General features: G+C 30.1%; 1 long non-coding RNA gene across 1 annotated transcript; it reads right to left on the bottom strand.

Moving 5' to 3' along the window:
* Nucleotides 1-8,987: 8,987 nt before the first annotated feature.
* On the bottom strand, nt 8,988-11,148 carry LOC131617570 (uncharacterized). The gene is made up of 3 exons (XR_009288618.1): nt 10,946-11,148; nt 9,690-9,753; nt 8,988-9,256 (listed from the first exon to the last, which is right to left on the bottom strand). It is a non-coding gene; the product is annotated as an uncharacterized LOC131617570 (long non-coding RNA).
* Nucleotides 11,149-18,109: the final 6,961 nt, after the last annotated feature.

An 18,109-nucleotide genomic window follows, 5' to 3' on the forward strand; every position in this document is an offset into this window, starting at 1 on the left:
TGGAAGTAACATCTCAATACGGCGCTCGAGCGGCCGATCAAAATATTCCTCGAGGATAACTAACTTCGATCAATTTCAAAGCTAGCCACTTAATAGGCCACAAGTCAAGTTCAACTAAAAAGGTTCTAAGACAAATTAGTGTTTAATGACATTTCGGAAGCCTAATATACTCCTTGATCGTTTTCAAGGGACATCAGTATAAACCAAAGTGTCGCACTAACGATGACTACCAGATCAACCGTATCGGTACATGCCGTACAGTTTCCTTGGTCTAATGTCATATACTTAAGGTATCTCGAGATTCGGGTTAGAATCTTTCACACAAGCAAAATACCCAAGCAAGCCTTTGAAAAATAAAGCAATCAAGTCAAACAATTGAAAACATCGACCCATTCTCTTAAGGTAACCCCTTTTGAAAACATTTTGTTTTTGAAAGTATGTCCCCAGCAGAGTCGCCAGTTCTGTGGACCTCCGATTTTTTTCAATACCGGGCCATACCTCTGATCTGTAGAGATACGTGAACTGACTCTTTTTATGTCGCTTAATGCTTTCGCATTTTTGAAAATATCACAGAGTCGCCACCGACCTTTTATTTTATCCAATGAAGGAAAGGTTTATAAAAGAAACAGAAAAAAGACCTTTAAGAAATTCTGGGTAAGGGGGTAGGTTATACAAAGGGAAGGTGTTAGCACCCTTTGTATCCATGGTTATCCATGGGCTCTTAAGTTTGCTTAGCTCAATTGTTGATTGATCATTTTTGATTGCTATGAAATTGCTCATATGTGGCTCCCAAATACTTTGTGAATTGAATTTTGTAATGATCCGTGTGTGGATGTATACAAAATGCTTGTTTATCTTTCGAAAGATGCTTTGAAAAGAACGTTAACTTTGTAATAACCCGTGTTTGGATGTATACAAAGTATTGTCTTTTTGGAAAGTTTTGAAAGAAACAGCAGTGTATGAGAATTTTGTTTGTTTTGATTTGAGCAAGCAAACTAGGAGGTCTACCCTGAGTTATAAGGTCTTTATCCTTGTTTCCTTTAAAAATCTATCCTGTCATCGGATATAAAAGCAAGGTTCGATTTTGTACTTGAAACAGTGTAATTTTGACTTTGATTTTGAAAAGAATGAGAAAGGATTACCTGAAGAGGTGCAAGTGTGATTGTGATTGGATTCAGATATTTATCTTTGAAGTTAGTGATCTAACGGTTCAGTTTTATCTTTGACATACACGCAGTTTATATTTGCGGGAAATTAAAGTGCGGAAATGTAAAGTGCGGAAAGTAAATCTACGCTATTACATCGATTGTGCGGGAAATGTAAACTAGCCTATTTACATGAATTTGACATCCTATACATTTATCTAGGAATTTTAAATTGCAAGAAAAATAAAAGGCATGTTTTTGGGTTTTTTAGGATTTATTTTAATTATAATTAATACTTGATTAATTAAATTAAAATGAAGAAAAAGATGAAAATAGGTTTAAACCTAGAAAATAAGTTTAAAATATGTACAAAAGGTTTGTCAATTAATTTTAAAACAAAACTAATTTTTTTTGGAATTTTGGAAATTGATTTGAAATTGATTTAAGTTAATTAAAACATAATTATGCAAATAATTACACAAATAATTAAAACTTAATGAGAAAAATAATCCTAAATATGTACAAAATTAGTTTATAATATATAAACAATATTTAACACAAAGAACAATTTTTTTTATGATTTTTTGACTAATTAAAATAATTAATAAGCAAATATATAAGTACATACTAATTAATTATGTAAAATATTGAAATTTTGAAGAAAAATAAAATATTTTTTATTTCAGAAAATAATATATTATTTTAGAAGTTTAAAATATTTTTTTGTGGAATTTTTTGGATTTTAAAACTATTTTTAATTATTTTTGCAATAAAAATAAAATAAAATAGAAAATTAAAAAGGATACTAATCTGGTGTGGAAATTAGTGAAGCCCATGGTATAGGCTGCGTGTTGTGATGCGTTGGATTCATTTTTTTAATGAAGATCTATGGCCCAGATTGGAGAGAACATGACATAATGATAAGACTGCATGCACTGAATTCAAAATGAATTCAAACTCTTGATGGGGTCCACACGCGCCGAAACTGGCCAATGGAGAAGCAAGATTTGTCCACGCGTGCAGTCAAACGTTCAACTACACTATTCATCATCTTCTCCAAGTTACCTGCGGATTTAGCTGTGGACTTACCTGCGATTTTACCTGCGGATTCCACCTTCGAATTTCTGGATTTTTTGAAACCTACAAAAACGCATGAAAATAAAAACCACAATGGCCCAGATCTACTAAAGATGACCTCCTGAGTCCAATGGTGAGGTTAGTTTTCTCATTTGATCACGCTAAGTATGAAAACGAAAAGGTTGAAGCTTTAAGCTTCAACCATGGCACCCCACGATTCTGGGCTTTAAACTCACATGTTAGACGTTAGATCTACCCCATATGATCTCAAAGGGATGGCAAAGGCATTAGATTTTGTTTAAATAAGCTTAAGTATAGATATCAAAAGTTGATAATATGCATGAATATGTTATTTTTTTAAACACGAGTTCTATGAGTATATAGCCATGATTATTGCTTCTAACTTACTATATTAAGTGCCAGGAGATGATTAGAGCAATTGGTTTGTATTGATAGTGATTGAAATATATAATTCGAAAATTACAAAGTTTGGAGAATTTTGAGAATTTTTAGAGGTTTCTTGGCTATGCTCTTGCTATATTTCGTGTCTCTCTTTTGGCTCCTTTGTTGCTGAAGTATGATAGCTCATTTATAGCCCAAAGTTGCTTGGAACTCAAGCTAAGAAGCTTTGTTGCCTTTGTTGAAAGTTTGGTTCTTTAATATTAAAAAAACCTTGAATTTTTGACCAACTTTGACTCCATTCAATGCTCTTGCCTTGGACACCAATCTTCTGCAGAAAATTGAAGACTTTGGAGGTGAGTCATGCTTAGAGATCAAGCTACTAATTATCCTTGCAATTTTCCTTTAATTTTAATCTTAAAATAAGATAAAATTATGTCAAAAAATGGATAATATAGAAGTGGGATTTGTCTTGGTCGTGGGAGGCCCATAGTAACATGGCAAAGATGTTTGGACCATAAAAACTTGGCACCTTTTGGAAAAAAAACATTTTTGAGCAATGTTGATTTCATGCATTTTCCCAAAATTTAGCCAACTTCAACAAGGTGTAAATCCTTCAATTTTTGTCATATGAAGGAGATCTTGCACTTTTTGGAAACCTCAAAGAGTCCTCTAACCAATGTCTTTGGTCTCATATCAAAATGATTTTTGGTTCTCCTTGTGTGTCCTTTTGAAAAAAGTGTCTTTTTGTTGATTTTGAAAATGACCTGTAATGTCTTTGGCCATAGTTTTCAAATGGTGAATCCAATGACCATGGGATCAATGGCATTTGAAAGATAATTGAATTTCCTTCCCAATGAGCTTTGGTTGGCATTTTTTGGATGAAGGATGAGAGAGTTATGATCAGTCAAAGTTGAGTTGACTTTTCAGGCAAAAACCCTAATTTTGAATCTTAGGGTTTTGTTGATTTTTGATCTTTCCTTGATGAATTATGATCATCCAATGATCAAATGATGAATCCTTTGACAAAATATGGACTTTGACAAAAAATTTCATTTTTGACTGTCTGTTGACTTTTTTGGTCAAACGGGTCGTCTGTTGACTGTTTGAGCTGCTGACGGTGCGTCTGAGTGAATTGAAGTTTGAAAATTTGTATGATGGTACTTTGAGGTATATGGATGTGTATGAAATCCATTTGAACTCTCAAAAACTTGTTGCTCCTGTAAAAACAAGAAAAACCCTGATTAGGGACTGTTTGTGTAGGAGACAGTTAAGCGTACCTGATTTTTGTGCAGTGTTGAGTCTCTGCTAATCATGTGATATTCAGAAGACTTCTTGAACAAAAATCTTGGAATTTTGAATTGTGAAAGATTGATTTGATTGATGGTACAAAACACTGAGAATTGTTCTGCCAGCAGTTTGGCTGTCGACTGACTGTCCAGGTATTGATGTAGCAGTTAGAAGTGAAAAATCAACAGTCAAAGTTAATTTTCATTTTTGTTGTTTTTGTTTTTTGTTTTTGTTTTATGCGAAAAATGAAAGTTTATTTACATGACTTGTTAGAAAGACACAGACATAATAAATAACTAATATTTACTGTTACCAGTACAGTCTGAGTTTCCTGATTCTGCGCCTGCAAATAGATTTAACTCTGTACCAATTGTGTCAGTACTATTTATCTGTAAATAAATAAATAGCATGTGTGAAGTAATAAACAGTATTTGGTGTTTGCGTAAGAATAAATTCAACTGCAAGCCAAATTACTGTAAGAAGAAATCTAAAAACTAAGTATTTCATATGTCAGGATATTTGTTGAAATAAAAATCCATGATTATATGAGACTCTTAATTTTCAGATTGGAGTTTTCTTGAAAAATATGTGGGCAAATTTTGGGGTATAACAGTGTTCAATATAATTGTAGCGGTACACTACTTCTTCTATGTTTTTCCCTTACTATGAATAGTTGTATGATTTTATTACTTATATTATAAATGTTAAGTGGGAATAATAGGATTCACCCTAGTTAGGTGGACTCTCCGTTTATACGATGAGACATGTAAGTCATAGTAATTAGGGCACTGATTAAGGAGCTAATCCATCTCTAGTCTTATTAAAATAGAATATGTATCTGATTCTCATAGTGCTGATTATCAAATATCATGAACCACAAAATAGTTATAGGTCCAAGCCACATAATTATTCTCACGTTACAAAGTCAGGAGCTTAAAAAGAAATTAGTAGACCGAGAGTTCAAACTCTCCTAAATTAAATAGTTAGGTGGTTGCGTAGTAAAGAAATTATACTAAAATGATTTCCTGTAGCAAACTATCCTAAATCAAGTAGTTAGGTGGTTGAGCAGGAACACACTGAGAAAATTAGTTTCTCACCCCATGTTTATTTGTTAACATGTAGTGTTACTAACACAAGCTGAGGACATGAGCCTTTTATAATTTGTTAGGTTGGATTGAGTTTCATGAAACCCTACAAATGTATTTACCATCTTTTGTTAGATTTATGTATATACTTTTGACTCTGAGGCGGTTAATCTGATTAACATTCCAGAGTATCATATATGTATCTAAGTTGTGACATTATATATTATGTTATAGATAAGTAATATTTAACGTCACAAATAATATGCACACATATTAAAAGTCATGTACTATAGTGGAAACTTCAAAAATTTGAAAATATGACAATATTAATAATTACATAGCTAATGTATCAAAACTAATTTTATTTACATGTATGCACGCAGTCGCATACAATATTATCAACTACCTAACTAATATTGAGACATACCTAAGAACACCCTAATCTACCCTTCCTTCATAGTTAAATTTGCACTACAAAATGACCTTATTTGTAATTTGCTAATTCAAATAAAAATTGACCAATTAACTTATCCCAATCATCCAAGTGGAACACATTTTGCATTTTTCCTTTTGGATATTAGCTTAATTCATGCATTACCTGGTAGGTATTTCTAACCTCCAGCATAAAGAACTATACCTTTCCCTCTCATTCACTATCACTACACAACTACACAATCAAAACTCCTTCATTCTCTCTCCTTACGATTTGTTTTTCTTCCTCCAGTGACGTCTTCTTCCTCTTCTCCTTTCAACCTCTTTCCACTCAAGTATCAGTGGATTTTCCAGTATTCTCTTCTTTTTGTTCATCTTATGTGCTTCTGTTTCACTCTTTCTTTTGATTTGCTTTTCTATTCAAACGATTTTCATTCTTTTAAAATCAAACTGTTGGGTTAGTTTGTCTAAAAAAATTTCCATTCTTTTACTCAGTTTCTGTCTCCATTCAACATTTCACAACTATGATTTTGTCACAACTATCATAATCGCATGTGAGTTTCATCTTCGACAGTGAGACTGTTAAGTTTGGTCATGTCACATTTTTCTGGAACGGGAACCTGTCTGGTTATTTTTATGAGAAACTGGAGGAATATGTCGAGATTCCAAGTTACTTTGGGATAATATTCAATTAAAAACCAATAATGAAGGTTGTGGGGATTATTGAGAAGGCAAGGGAAGCAGTTGTTAGTGGGAAATTTGAAAAGGTAACTAAACGATTAATCAGGTGATTTTAAGATTCACGATCTAATGTTAAACTTTAAGTTTCTATCTTTTTTTCTTATGTTGCGTAGATTCGTGTCAACCGGACAAACGATGACATGTTGGGACATACAAAAGACATTGAAGCAACCATTGTGCCTTGTAATGCAACCGACAAAGTTGTCAAGGTATGAACTGAACTTTAATATTTGAGATCAGATGGAACATTTATGCAAATATTAAATATACGTTTTGGTATTTTTTTTGCACTCTAGCTCAATATTTGAAATTTCTTGATGCCATCGTGTAATTGCAGTTGATTCTAGACGCTATGAGCAAGTGGGTGGGATATACGTTGTCACTGTTGAACATGGGAATGCATAAGACATGGTCAAGAGGGAGAAGTCGGGAAAACTTCAGCTAAAGGATGGACAAGTCCAGATTATTACTTCTCATACTCTTGAGCCAGTAAGTTTTACAACCTAATATATTCAGTCTTTGACGAGAACTTCACATGAATTCAATAGTGTTTGTCTACTAGAAAATCTTATACTTTTCTTTGTATGTTAAGGTACCAATTGCCATTGGAGGTCCTGGATTGGCTTTTGGTGTCATGTTTCGAAACGATGTTCCTACAGGTGGGTTGGTCAATGTAGCTGCAACTGTCATGAATCTTCATGGATTTGATGCTCCAAGTGACTATGAGACAACCCTCAGTAGTTCATAAATGAGAAACCAATAGATGATTAGTTACAAATTTTTAGTAATTTTCAAATGAGAAACTAAATAGATGATTACTTACAAATTTTTAGTAATTTTCAAATGAGAAACCAATTGCAAGTCTCACTTTTTGCTGCATTATATTGTTTTATTGACACCATATATGTAAGGATTAATTCCAACTTCCTAAGACGTACTACACTACTATGGTATCATTTTGCATAATGCTTTCCTTTGCATTATAACTTTAGCTAAGCAACTAATGAATTAAGATTTTTGTAATGATGCTTGAAAGTTTAATGATTCTGTTATTGTTAAAATTGACCACTACGTGTTTATTGTAATTTATCTAACTCCTTCATATTGCATTGTGTTTAACTTTTCATCATTTCCATCATGTAGAGTTTGAAAAGTACTTCTATGACTGAATCATATATCTAAATTTTGAATCATGTTAGGACATCAACTTTTCAAACTTTAGCATCATCTAATATTTTAAACCACTGTTAGCACACTGGTTTTGCCAAAACTGATACTTCAACAATGCATTGAAATGAAACATACTGCTAGAGTGTTGAAAAGTTTTAAAACTCTAGGTTGAACAAACCATGGACCCCCTAATTATATCCTTAATCCTAATGAGGCATTGAATCTCAATTGAAAATGTCTCTATCACATATTACTTATATTGTTTATAGAAAATTATAAAGTAAATGCTTCAAAATTGGCTTTTGACTTATTACTTTTATCAACATTTGTGTGGTTAAAAAGCTACATTGTGATAGCTTGGATTTGACACCTTCCTGCTTTTTTGGAAATCCTGCAACAACTGGTCAATTCATCATTAATACTTTGTTTGGATTGAAAAAGAAAGTAAAAGGAAAGAAATTAAAAAGAAAGAAAGTGAAAGGAATGAAAGTAAAAGAAAAATAAGTGGAATGTAAGATGATTTTATTGGTGTTTGGTATGAGTGAAAGTTAAAGTAAAATGAAAGGAAGGAAAGATACATATAGAGTAAATGACATAAATATCCTACATTAAAATAAATGATTTTATTTTTTATATACAAATTATATATAGTTAGACTATTATATATAAAATGTGACATTTTACATAAAACAAAAAAAATAACAGTTTAAAAATAAATTCAATGAGTAACATATGTATGACTTATGTCATGCGAGAGAAAGAAGCAATTATTGTACATTATATGAAAAAAAGGTAAAATTAACAGTTCTTAAACGTGAAGCATAAAAATCTCCAAAGAAGGATTATTTTGTCATTATAATTAAATTGGTATTTAGTTTAGTGTTTCTGTCGTGTTTTGAGCGGGAAGTTCTTTTATGGTGGGGCCCACTAAACAAGCCTTTCTTTCCTCTCTGGTATTGATGCCAAACGGTGGAAGCCCACTTTTCCATAAACTTTCCATCTTCTCTCCTATCCATCCATTCACTTACCCTTAAAACAAATAATGTGTAAATGCCCTGCGTTGCCTTTTACAGCAAGCCATCCTACGGTCACTATATACACAGTTTCATGTCTATAATACTTTTTTGTTAGTTACATCATTATATGTTGCACTTTGAAATTAAATTATAGTAAACACCTATCAAAGCTTTATGGTGTGTTTGGTAAGGATGAAATAAGAGAGAGGGAAGTTGAAACGAGAGAAGTTGAAGAGAAGTATAGAATTCTTTATGTTTGGTTTGAAAGACAAAAGTTGAAGAGAGAAACAAATGTGTGGGGTCCACATGCTTTTTCAATCTTCTCAAGAAATGCGAAGAAAGTGCAAAGAGGAACAAAATGGCATTTATATCCTCAATCAATATGCATGTTTATCTCTATGTTTTTTTGCTATGCTAATTTTTTTATTATGGTAATTAGCGTTTTAATTGAACAAACATTATGTATATAGTTCTAAAATTCTTACGTTTACCAAATTGTTTCATAAATATTTGTATAATTGATTAATCCAACTTTATTCATTGAAAAGAAACTAATAAAAATATTTAACTTGAAAATAGTAAATTAATTTTAAAAATTTCAAATTAAATCAAAAAAATTAATCAACACTTCTTATTTATAAAAATAAATATATTAATAAATTAATTCGACTAAGGACATTTAAGACTTTTTACAAAAATAAGACACTTCTCTCTTTTCAATTTCTCTCTTCATTCTTTTATACCAAACAATACATCAAATCCCCTTTATTTCTCATCTATTTCTCTCTTATCACACTCTTTCTCTCTTTTCAACTTCTTCTCTCTTCCAAACACACCCTTAATGTTCAGGAGTTACAAGATACTATTTTGCTTGAAGATTTTACATAAAACCGATCATAGCCTGCAGGACAATGACAACACATGGTGTAGCATTAATTGAACTGTGACATTACAATAGAAACTACATACACCAAGTTCTCATGAAACCATTACTTATTTACCATTTGATTACAACTTTAACTACATTGCACTAACACAGAGAAATATACAATTTCTAACTAACCATCCATAACCTCAACTAAGTTACTTTATGTTTGTGTCTAACATAGTTAGAAATGAATTATGGCCTTACGTATTTCTAATTTATGATAATACGCAAATGAAGGACTACTTTCTAAATAATATTAAATTTTTATATTCATGAACACTCCCTTAATTTTGATACTACAAATATAACTGTTAGTGTGTTAGCTAACTTGCTTTATGCTTTCAATTAGGAGTGCTAAGAATTACTAAGACCTTTCAATATGTGTGTAATTATTGTGGATATTCACCTTAGACTGCACATATCGAAATGACCAGGGGATATCATATTCATGAACTCCTTTCATTGCTAAACTGCAAATATAAGTTTTAGTGTGTTAGCTAGCTATCCATTTGTGTAATTGTTGTGGATACTCGTAGAAACCTAAGCTAACAAAACTGTTAAAGAATCATGAACTCCTTTCCATTTGGAATCTGCCAATATAAGTCTTACTATGTTAGCTTACCTTATGCTTTCAATATTTGACTTCAAACATACCAAGAAAACATGGCTTGTATTTATTAACAATTGCCTGTAACTTCCAAAATGTGTATCTAGCTTTCAATAGTTATGTTTATACAAACTCAAACTTGCTTCAATCATTAATGTATCTTCATTTATTAATGCAGTCATATTGGCTGGTACTAACATTAAATAGGTCTTAATTAATATGATGTTATTGATTTTATTTACATTTTTTCACGTCCAATTCTTTAATGCCTTTTCTTTTTGCCCCTACAGTATACATAGAAATGCATTTCTATTTGTTATGTCTATTTAGTTTCATTAAATACAAATGTAAACCAGTGTAACCATACTGCTGCAGGCAACATGTAATGGAAATGCATAATCCAGTTTTTTCTCCTATATAAGACAAGTTTCTTATTGTTCATGTATGTTATGCCTTATGAAGAAAGTGTCTATATATATATATATATATATATATATATATATATATATATATATATATATATTATATATATATATATATATATATTTATTATCACAAGTCTTATGTCTTTATACATGTACACAGGGTCAGATCTATTTACAGGGGGAAGATGCCCCCACAAAGATTCTAAGACTTTTACTTGTATGGATATATAATAGTATCTACACCTAATATATTAAATTAAAAAATTAGTTCAATAACTTACACTCCCTCACAACTGACAACGCACTCTTTGATCTAAGTCTTTAATAAACTTTTTATAAAGTTTGTGAAGCCTAAAAAATACATTATTGAGTTAGTTTTAGAACTAACAAATGTTGGCAAGTGCAGTAGTCTGATGTTTATTTCTATAAAAAAGCATTCCAAATTTCCTTATTTTATCTTTTTAAATCAATAACATTTTAAAATAAAAATAACATAAATGTAACATTTTTTGCTTTGATTTTCAAAATTCAAATGAATAATTACAAGATAAATAAATTATTTATAATTTGCTAATATATGCAAATAACATTTTTGAAGAATACTTACAATAATAAAAATAGAAAAATTACCGTATTTCGAGATTATAAAGCTACTTAAAAATTCTGGATCCGTCACACACGGTGACATTGAAGTCTTTCAATTATAGGTAACATTGCCCCTTTATCACATATAATATTAAATATGGATCAAAGGTCCAATTTGGAGTCGGCAAAAAAAGCAAGAGCATAAAGAGCTCTATTCATAAAAGACTTGTTGTCAAAGCGTCAATGACTCAGCCTTCTACATCAAAGCACATTGTGTATGCAATGTTTGCCATTTATATTTCTCATCTTTCGGCTCTTGGAATTTCTTAAACTTATCTTTAATTAAAATAATTATTGACACACACACACACACACACACACACACAAACTCTAATTAATAATTAATTGTATTGACTGTTAGATTTAGACATTTTTAAGATAAAAATAATGTGCCTAAATTAGCATTACGTATAATTAAATATTTCATCTCTTCATTTCCTTCAAAAGTTTTGTTATCAATTCAATTTAATGCAATTTAATGGAAAAAGCTGTTGATATTTACTCCCTCTGTTCTTTTTAAGTGTCATTTTTAGCAAAAAGCTCTTCAACCAAGATAGTGGATTGTTAGACTTATTTTTCCTATCATACCCTTATTTATCTATCTCTTTCCAAATAAATTCATTCATCCAATCTCTTTTTCCAATAACTAATTGAAAAATATGAGGTGGAGTTATTGAGGAAATAAGGATATAATTGACAAATTATAACATTAAATTATAAAACGACACTTAAATAGGAACAAAAAAATTCTTCTATAACAACACTTAAAAAGGAACGGATGGAGTATATAATTGTATGTTTGAAAATTTTAATTTTATAATATATTTAATCAATTCTATTTATTTTTTTTACTAACGCCTATAAATGTTATCACTGAAATTCACTATATTTACGGGTCACTATGACAAAAATACTTTTTATTTTAACCAACAAAATATTTATAGTTATTAGTGATATTTGTAAATGTTATAGTTATTAGAAATATTGAATTTATCATGTTAGTGATTTTTTACATATTTATTTTAAATATTGACAATTATTAATGATTTTACAATATATATTATATATCAGCAACAGCCAACTTTATTGATTGATCTAAAATATGAATGAATTTACCCGTCCGGACGTCCCGGTCTTCTACTAGTTCTTCATTAAAGATCTTATATGTTTTCTTTCCTAAATCACTACATGAATGTAACGAGAAAATAATTTTATAAATCATGCCAAACAAGTTTGGCATCTTTCTTTCAAAAGATACTCTCACTGCTTTAACACGACGAATGACTTGAAACTGAACATAAAAGACCATTTGCTTTCACACAATAGTTTTTTTAAGTGAATATAAAATATCAAATCAATTGTTAACAACATTACTTAATGATAAAATTGAAATAATATAAAAACTATTCCATAATATCATATCTTATTTATCTATTGTCATAAAATATTCTAGTATAGTCTAATCCTTTTCTAACAACCACTTGAATCTCCTTGATCCATTGTATTTGCTTTTTTATTGCAAACATGTGTGTATAGATTATTCTCATTTTGATGATAATATTTTATATATGAAGTCATAATTTTTGAAATAAAATATACATATAATATCGGACACAGATATCAAAAGTCATGTATAAAAGTGAAAACTTTAAAATTTTGAAACCCTCACATTATTAATAATTACGTTGACAGTGTATTAAAATTAAATTTACATGTACGCATATGAATATAGTCAATAACAAAATTATTCTAGATTAAAGTTTTTTTTTTCTTTTTCTTCACATCCACTGCATAATGTTAAAGAGAGAATAATTTAATATATTTTGTCTAGGATGTTTGGGTTATTTCTCTCAAAAGTTTACAACCGCTGCTTTCACATGATTAAAAAGTAAAACTGAACATAAGAGGTTAAATCAATTACTAACAACATAACATAAGGATTAAATAGAAAAAATGTAAAAACCCTTCCAAAATGTCCTATCATTAGGGATGGCAACGGGTGCCCGCGGGTGCGGGTTTTATACTACCCAAACCCGCACCCGAAATCACCACCCGAACCCGAACCCAAAAGCTATTCGGGTGACAAAATAACACCCACGCGCACACCCGTTGGGTTCGGGTTTTTTCACCCAAACCCAACCCGCAACAAAATACATAAAATATATTATTCCTACCATTTTCTTACAACTTTCCATAATATATATATATATATATATTATAATATATATTAATATATATATATATATATATATATTATAATATATATTAATATATAGATATATTAATATATCTATATATTAATATATATATATATATATATATATATATATATATATATATATATATATATATATAGATATTCGGGTGTGATTTCGGGTTTCGGGCGCGGGTTTCACACTACCCAAACCCGCACCCGAAATATCGGGTGGCACCCGAACCCGAACCCAAACCCAGTCAACTCGGGTTTTCACCCGTTGACTCGGGTTCGGGTGCGGGTGGGCCCCGCGGGTTTGGGTCTCCTCTATAACATCTCGAATACACCAAATCTCCTGTGTTTTCTTTTTTATCACACTATCCTATGAACTGAGTTTTCTCAATTGTAATATAATATGTACCATCCCAACTTAGATTCTTATATAAGATTCAACTAACTTATAAATTTATGAATTATGGGGCCAAGGATAAAGTAGACATTTTACCACATATATGTTCCATTATGCACTATATCATCATCAGTTGAAGGTAACAAGGAATAATTCAAGAAATGAATCACTAGATCCACTCATCATCAGTCACTACAAGAAAAAGCCTTTTGCAATGATTAATTTTAGGTGTTGCTGCAATTTGAATTATCGTCAGGGTTGTGACAATTTGTAAATTGTTATAAAACCATGTGTGGGCAACCTATTTTTTGACATTTTGGAAAACGTTCGCCTCAAGCCTTTTATTTTAGCAACAATATTGGAGTTGCCTTAATAACATAATTGTGTGGTTTCTAATTGTCTCAATGTTAAACAGTGACAATCGTTATTCCTTTTTAAAAAAAACTTGTAATATAGTTCATAACACTTTAAACTGATGCTAAATTTTATTTTATATATTTTTAGCAATAGTTTTAACTTTCAGTTAAATAATTATGTTTTTTATCATTATTTGTTATTCAATTTTTTTAAAATTTTATTTACAAACAAATATAAATAACATTCAAATAATTAAATAAAAATATTATTTATTAAAATAAATATTCATACATAAAGATAAAATAAAATAGTTTTAGCATTCAATAGCTAAAACATTAGTTGTGTAGTGAAACATATAAAACAAATAAATGAAAACTCATAAAAATATCTAAATTGTCCTTTGTAAGGTTTAAATAACCTTTATTAATGTTGTTCCATTAGCCTCAGACAATTAACCTCAGACCAGTAGCAAGAAACATCATGAAATTGTGCCTTAAGTCATAAACCTTAAAGTTAGTCCATTTTGTGATTACATCTAGTGCACACCGCCTCACATTGCTTTGAAGATTGATACTGGTTTTTTTTATAAAAACATTCTTATACATCTATCTGCATGATTTTCCCAACAAAATTATAAAATTTAATTAATTCGATTATAATTCTAAGATAAAGTAGTGTAGACTACTGTTTGCAGGATATTTTCGATGTGTTCTATGATTAGGAAAATAGTTGAATTGAATAAAAGTTGGAGTAAGTTGAAGCTAGTTTTGACGTTGAGGGACTTAGTGAAATATTAAGAGAGTTAAAGATGAGTTCGACCAGGAGAAGGATAATTCAAAATTAGGATAAATAACTATTTTTTGGCCTTATCCACTGGCGAAAGACACGTGGAAACGAGTTAGAGACAAGATGCATGTAGATAGAAATGCTTTGATTTCTGAAGAAAAGACCGTTTTGAAAACAATTGTTTTGATTAGTATAAATATGAATTCTAGCGTTAGGTTTCGGGGTGTTCAATTGTATACAAACTCACAATTACTCAAAGTATCTAGCGTATTGAGAAAAGAGTTACTAAGTGAAATGTATGTATGAAACACCATTTATGTTTATTCAATGCAAAGTTTATTTCATTAAGTTACTTTTCCTACACTTTATTATTTTGTCGAACTCTTTTTACAATCCTTTTCCATTTTTACAAACCATTTTTACATTACTTTCTTATTTCGAACTCTTTACTTTTTAAACACATACTACAACAAAACCTTAGAAACTTAGACACATATGTCCTAGGATCAATCTAGTCGAATCTGCAAGTAACTAAATCGCTATTTAGAAGACTATCAATTGTTTACTAAAATTCAAGGTAAACAACTGCATAATAATTGTCTTAATTCATTTCATTCCTTCTTTTATCGAAATTGCATAACTTCTACAAGAACCAAGTACATTGAATTAGAATTAGACTATCCTATAGAGTCTACTATGTCTAACTGTGAGTTATATTATTATAACTAACATAAAAAACTTTTTGACTATGTTAACCTTTTATTGACATCTCTATAGTCTATATAGAAGTTGGGATTCTCTGCCATGATTGAGTTGGACCACTCATAATAAAACTTCATAATTCATTTTCACCATAACTATCCCTTTATGTTAAAAATTTTCCCTCTACCGTGTCATCTTAATATGAACACGAGATTAGATGATCAATAACATCATTTAAATCAATCATTGTTTCACAAACTAAGTTTCCTTATAAAATAAGAAGTATCAAGGACATTTAGTGTCCATTTTTGACAAGTATAATAATAAAATTGACCTTACTTTATCATAATGATACTAGACGTGATTCTTCAAAAGATAGCCTATTACAGTTACATAATTCATGAGATGAGTTTTATGAAATTAAAAACGAGGAAATATACAAAAAGTATATATACATTAAAGTGCAGAAATACAGAATGAGTAAAGTCAATGACCTTTGCATTCTATTGAGAGAAAAAAAAGGGATAAGAGAGAAAATTAGGGTTTGTTTCGTTTCAGTTTCCTTTCGGTTTCTACATGCATTTAGTGTTTTCACACTTAATTACAAAAATGTCACTTTTGCATTGAATTTGTTGGTTATAAAGATTTGTGCATAAAACAATGAAAACAACTAAACCTTGTTTCCATTGTTTTCTATAATAACTGTGAAAATATATAATGGAAATAAATATCAAATTTTATCTTAAGCTCAGAAAACAAATAAATATTAAACCTTGTTTCCATTGTTCTCTAGAGCACATATTACAAAACAAATGCACAAAACATCACCAGAAAAGAGTATAGAACGATAATACATATTTGTTGATACTACTTAATCTTAAACCGTTAATAAAATATGATATTAACCTGCGGAAGGATCACATTCTCAATGGCTTGTAAATTTTGGTAATTTAGAGAAGAAATACAAAAAATTTAAAGCAAAACATTTATTTATTAACAACAAAGAGAATATATAGCATCTCATGAGGTCTTGGACTGCAATTTGCTATAAACTAACACATTTTGACACACAATTATATATGTATGGCCAAACAATAAACTCTAGATACATACATATCTTATTTTCACAATTAAATGGGTCCATTTAGTTCTCATGTTTTATACATCCTAAGATTTGACATCTAGTATAAACTACAATATATATGCCATGTGATGGAGGCTTCTAAGCACATTGAGCCATATATAAACAACAATATGTAGATGCCACTGGATCTACTAATACTTTTGTCACCATCATTAAGTGCTGGAGATTGTTTGTAGGCTGGTAGAAAAGAAAACATCTGCAAGACAATATTTCCAGCTCCAAGTAACTATGATACAATTTCATATAAACAATCACACATGCCATCCAGTAAGAAGCAATCTTGAATGCAATAATTTTCCAAATGTTTTTAAGAAACTCTTTAAATAGTTTTCTGAAAGTAGATATATATTATAGCCATAATTTAAACATGACAAAAAATATTGCTCATCGCATTGCTTACAATCTTCTATTTTAACATTCTGTCGATGTTCCATATATTTTTTAAGTTAATTATAAGAAGAAAAAAAATCCACAGTACATATTTAAAAATAACATCCCTATAATCCACAGCAAATTCAAAAAACTAGATATATTATATGAAACAAATTAAATTGGTGCACTATATCATATTTAAGTTGCAAACAAACACAATTTAGATTGACCCAAATTCGGGAGGAAATTAAGTGATTAAATTTTTACCCATGTATTAAAATTACACAGCTGAATACAATTGAGTCCCGCTTAACACTATGATGTTGGTCTAATGAAGCTTAACTAACACGTTGGCAACTAGTGATTGCAATATAATAAATGGTATGTGCGTAGCATGATAACACTTGGGAGGGTGAATTCAACATTTATCATATTAACAAATTTGCCATTGCAACGATACTGCTCATCAAAGTAGTTTTTTTTTATTGATTCAAGTAAGTATATGATGGAAAATCATGAAAACTAACAATCTAAAAAAACTAAAGATAAGTTGCAACTTTATGTTTTATGCCAAACAAAGCAAATGATAATAAAAGCTAGTTTACCATGGATTGTAGAGAAATACCTAGATTGAAAGATTATAAGAGCGAACAAGTTAGATAGAAAATAGGCAATTAATAAGAAAACATTTATGGAGTGATAAATATCTTACGTAATACACAATCAATTTACTCACACTCTATAATTTATTTAATCAAGCTTCTTACAAATCAATCCTACAATCCCTTAAAACATACACACGCAACTTAACAGATAACATTGACAAGGTTGTTAACAAATTTTTAGAGAGTCCTTAAAGCTTCCTCCTCCAAGGAGAGGGAGGACCATTATATAATGTTGTTGGAAAGGAAAATTCAAGTTAATGTTAGAGTATAACACTGCATGCATCACTAGAAAAATGAATTGGAGAAATAAGTCAAGAGAATGTTGGATACATTTATATATTTCTAGATGACACAATGAAAACAGTTCAATATTCACCTTATACAAGTGCAAGTTGTACATGCAATTTGTTGGTTATCAAATACATGATTTTTTTTTGTAGATCTAGAAGCTTAGCCGACATATATGAAATTTTCTTTGTGCACTATGAAAGTTGTCCAAGCTACAACAAATAAAAACACA

The sequence above is a fragment of the Vicia villosa genome, linkage group LG7 (genome assembly GCF_029867415.1).
Source record: "Vicia villosa cultivar HV-30 ecotype Madison, WI linkage group LG7, Vvil1.0, whole genome shotgun sequence".
Classification (NCBI taxonomy): domain Eukaryota; kingdom Viridiplantae; phylum Streptophyta; class Magnoliopsida; order Fabales; family Fabaceae; genus Vicia; species Vicia villosa.